At 50.7% G+C, this 4,906-nt stretch overlaps 1 pseudogene; it reads left to right on the top strand.

Moving 5' to 3' along the window:
- The first annotated feature begins 709 nt into the window (after positions 1-709).
- LOC136386467 (phosphofurin acidic cluster sorting protein 2 pseudogene) lies at positions 710-3,764 on the top strand (annotated as a pseudogene).
- Positions 3,765-4,906: the final 1,142 nt, after the last annotated feature.

Genomic DNA, 4,906 nt, shown 5'->3' with positions numbered 1-4,906 from the left:
ATATTTACCAATGATACATTTAACAAAGGATTAATAGTGATAAATTATAAAGCACTCAGACAACTCAACACCAAAAAAATAAAGGAAGGTTATCCAATTAAAATATGTGCAAAGGACCTGAACAGACACTTCTCCAAAGAGGACATACAGATGACCTATAGACATATGGAAAGATGCTCAACATCACTAATCATCAGAGAAATGAAAATTAAAACCACTATGAGAGATCACCTCACACCTGCTAAGAATGGCTGTCACCAATAACTTACCAAACAACAAATATTAATATTGACGAGGGTGTGGAGAAACGGGAACCCTCGTGTTTTATTGGTGGGAATGCAAATTGGTGCCGTCACTGTGGAAAGCAGTATTAAGTTACCTCAAAAAATTAAAAATGGAACTGCTTTATGACCCAGCAATTCCATTTCCAACAATATAGCCAAAGAAACCTAAAACACTAATTTGATATGCACCCGTATGTTCATTGCAGCATTATTTACAATAGCCAAAATATAGAAAAACCCAAGTGCCCATCAATAGACAAATGGTTTTTAAAAAGTGATGAACATTCCATATTTACAATGGACTATTACTCCACCATAAAAATGAATTGAAAGCTTCGTCTGTCCGCCTCCCCACACACACACACCACCACCACCACCACCGCAGTCCCAGTCCCACGGCTGCCCAGCCAGCAAGTGACCGCGCCATGGCCCTCCATGGCTGGCACGCCTGCCACCACCTTGAGTCCACGGCCAGGCCACAGCCCCAGGCCTCCAAGGGTGAAGGTACCAGCGCCAAAGCCAAGTGGGGCCAGGGCCTAGCCCGCCTGCCCTCTATGTTCAACATGCCACTCACTGCCTACAAATCTGTTCACCACCTGGGAAGTGGACAGCTTTAGCTGCAGCTGTGTGCCCGGGTTATGCAGCCTGACTTTGAAGAAGCTGGTGGTCTTCAAGGAACTGAAGAAGAAACTCATATCGGGTAATTGCCATGAAGAAGCAGGGCCCCAAGCGCATCCTGTAGTTCCCAAGAGATGGTGCTGTCCCTCAGTGGACAAGCAGAGACTGAAATGGGCTGACCTGGCTGTAGCACCCCCACTTCCTGAGAGAAGGCAACAAGCTCCAGGTATGTTGCAGCAAAGGAAGCACTACAGGAACAGGATCATCCTGGGCTACAAGACACTGGTGGCCGACGCCATCCACGTGGCTGAGGTGAAGGAGCGCAGCACCCCCTGGAGTGGGGCCAGGTGCTGAGCCTCTGCAGCAGGGTCAAGAAAGCTTCTGCCAAGATGGCTTAGATCTGGATGGATCTTCTTCCTGTCTAGCTAGCCTGTCAATGACAAAGGCAACATCATGCAGGCTGGCCCCAAGGCCAAGTTCACAGATAACTACTCAAAAAAGGAGTATGAAGCCCTGGCTGGTTGGCTCAGCAGTAGAGCGTCCACCAGTGTGTGGAAGCACCAGTTTGATTCCCAGTCAGGGCACACAGGAGATGCAACCATCTGCTTCTACCCCCCTCTCTTATTTCTCTCTCCCTCTCTTCCCCTCCTGTGGCCATGGCTCAATTGGTTTGAGTGCATAGTGAGGAGGAGGGTGGCACTGAGGATGGCTTCATTGGAGCCTAGCCTCAGGTGCTAAAAATAGCTTGTTTGCCAGCATCACCTTAGATAGACAGAGCATCGGCCCCAAGTGGGGGTTGCTGGGTGGATCCTGGTTGAGGTACATGCAGGAGTCTATCTCCCCTCCTCTCACTTGGAAAAGAAGAAAGAAAATAAAAGGAGTATAAGAGCTTTTCCTTCAAGCAGGAGGCCAGTGACAATGTTGTACATGGGCAGGACTTGGACAAGGACAACTTTGACATGGGGAAGCACAAGAAGCAGCAGCGATCAATAGTAAGAATGACATCTATCACAAGGTAGCAATATTGAAGCAGAAAGTTGTGGCACGGCTGCACAGGTTTAGAGCATTGGACGAGGTCCTCGTTTCCAAGCAGGACCCTGCATAGCATGTCCCTGAGGTAGAGGAGGACCAGGGCCTTCTGTACGACATGCTGGACATGGAGAACCCCAGTGAGCAGCCCAGACATAGAGGACAATGACAGCATCCTCAGCACCCCCAAGCCCAAGCTGAGTCCATATTTTGAAGGTCTGTTACACTCCAGCTCATAGACAGAGATTGAGAGCATGCACAATGCCTGGAGCCAGAAGGAGCCTCCGAGTCTGGCCTACGTGCCTGAGAAGACACCGGCCCCAGGGGAGTAAGCAGCCAAGGAACAGTGTCTCCATCTCAGTGGCCCACAGCATGCCCGCCTCCAGAGACCAACTGGCACAGCCTGAGGACAGCCTGGAGGCAGAGGTGTCTGCCCTGAAAACATTCACCAAGAAGCTGCCACCCAGGGGTCGCATCATCAAGACTGAGTCTACTGTCATCCCTTCCACTAGGTCCGCTGGGAAGCAGGCTAGCCACCGAGCCAAAGCAAGTCCCCGAAGGAGCAGCAGCTTGCTCAGCCACAGAATAAGCAGGCCAATAGCCTGGACTGGGAACGCTGGCCCGACAGCGGGAGATGCCCAGGAAGACCGTGCAGGACCAGCTAAACCACAGCCTCATCTCCGACGACCAACTGCCTGAGAACATCATCCTTGTCAACACTTTGACTGGCAGGGGCAGTTCCTGGCAGACTCTCGGCAGCAGCATATGCTGCCTGTGGTGTGCGTGTGCTCTGCAGCCGACCTGCAGGCAGCCTTCGGCACCGTCGTCTAGCAGATACAGAGATAACTGCCACTGCAGCTCCCAGCCCCTGACGCCCATGAAGATTGCGGTGGCAGGGGCATAGCACTACCTCGGTGCCGTGCTGTGGCCCTTTGTCGAGCAGCTGTCCCACAAGATGCCTGACTGGCTGGGCTACTGGTGCTTCCTGGTCATCCCGCTGGATTGCCACCCCCCATGGCCGGATTCATGGGGTCTATGGATTCCCACTACAACTTCTTCCAGGATCTGGCCTGGCACGACCTGCTCAACAAGCTGGATGCCCTCAGTGCATGCAGGACATGCTGGACATCGTGTGAAGAATCACACAGTACATCTCGGGGGGCCAACTGCATCCACCAGCTGCCCATCAAGGAGACCATGCTCATCTACAAGCAGAAGAGCCCTGACAAGGATTCTTCACAATAGTTCATTCCCTTCATGGGGGTAGTGAAAGTTGAAATAGTACAACTGACCTCAGTGGCTTCAGGAGACAGATGATGTGGCTCCCTCGGATTCCAGCGTGCTTTTGTCCACCCTGCCATCCACATCTCCTGCTGCCAAGGAGACCTTGCCCACCCCATCCTCTTCCACCAGCGAGGGGGTGGATGCCAAACTGATGGGGCTGCAGGTGGATCACCAGAGGGAAGGAAGAGCCTGCGGACAGGAAGACAGACACAGAGAAGAAGGACCTGCCCACCACCAAAAACATGCTGAGTGTACCTTCTGGTCTCTCTAAGCCAGCAGTGGCAAGGTCACAGACACACCCACCATGGCCATGACTGTGGTCACCAAAGAAAATAACAAGAAGGTGATGTTTCTGCCCAAGAAAACCAATGACAAGGATGTGGAGTCCAAAGGCCAATGCACTGAAGGCATCAGCCGCCCGACCTGCACAGCCGACCACCGGCAGGACATGCTGCTGGTCCACAGTGTGAAGGGGAAGGACCTGCAGTTCTTCCAGCTGGTGGCCGGCAGTTCACCCACGTCAAGCACTTACCCATCAGCATCTTCTGATCTACAAATCCATCTTCTAGCCCTGCCCACCGCCAAGTCATGGCTGAAGCCAGAAGGTTTCATCTGCTTTTCTGTTAACGTTTCAGTTTTACTATAGAGACAGACCCCAGAAACACAAACAGAAGCAGATCTTAAGTGCAAATGTGCTCACAACCTGGAAACTAATGGGGTGGCTCCCATTTGGAGTCCCTAATTGCTCTGTTGATTAACCAGAATGTGCCACAGGTGAGAGGTCAGGCAGGCAATGTTTAGCTGGAAAATCACGCGAGGTGTGTTTTGGTCTCAGGACCCCCAACTCTCCAGCAAGGAAGCGTTTCTGCCTTTGCGATCTGACCTTCCTTAAAGCCATGACTGTTTCTCCCAGGAGTGGAATCTGGGGGGTGGCTCATGGGCCCAGACTCAGAGCTGGGCCACCAGAGGCCAAAGGCGATCCTCCCTCCAGAAGCTTTGTGAGCAGCACTCGCAGGCCCTCAGCCAGCCCTGGGCCCCAGCCACCAAACAGCCAAATGGCCTCAGCAGCTCCCACTGGTGGTTCTCAATAAACTCCAGCCTTCGGGACAGGAGAGCTTTTACAGTAGCAGATTTATATTGAGAAAGAGAGAGGGATAGAGATGAGGAGCATCAACTCGTAGACACCAAAATGACCAGATGATCAAGGTTAACATTACCAGTGACAGGACAGCTTGTCATTGTGTGACCTCTGTGTGATACACTGAGAAAACAGCATCATTTCTGGGGTATTCCTGTTAAGAAAACAGAGCCTGAGTCTAATTCTGAGAAAACATTTGGGTTGTCCTACAAAGTGTAAAACCAGTAGTTTCTAAAATTGTTGATGACATAAGAGGTCAGAAAAGACTATGGAACTATTTCAGCTTGGAGGAGCCTGAAGAGATATGACAAATAAATGTAACATATGTTCCTGGATGGAATCCTAGACCAGAAAGGAAAAAGAAACATTGTTGGAACATGGTGAGGAAAGAACATCCAGCCTAAGAAAAAGTCGTAAATTTATTTAGGCCAAATCAATAACAATTGCCGGGAAGCAAAATCTCAACGGATTGAGAAAATGTTCTGTAGAATGGCAGTTTACAGATTATTTTACACATTATAACCAAAGGTGGAGACAGGGGGTTACATGAAAC

This window comes from Saccopteryx leptura, chromosome X, assembly GCF_036850995.1.
Source record: "Saccopteryx leptura isolate mSacLep1 chromosome X, mSacLep1_pri_phased_curated, whole genome shotgun sequence".
Lineage (NCBI taxonomy): Eukaryota > Metazoa > Chordata > Mammalia > Chiroptera > Emballonuridae > Saccopteryx > Saccopteryx leptura.
The sequence above is the reverse complement of the archived record's forward strand: the minus strand, read 5'-3'. Positions and strand labels throughout refer to the sequence as shown.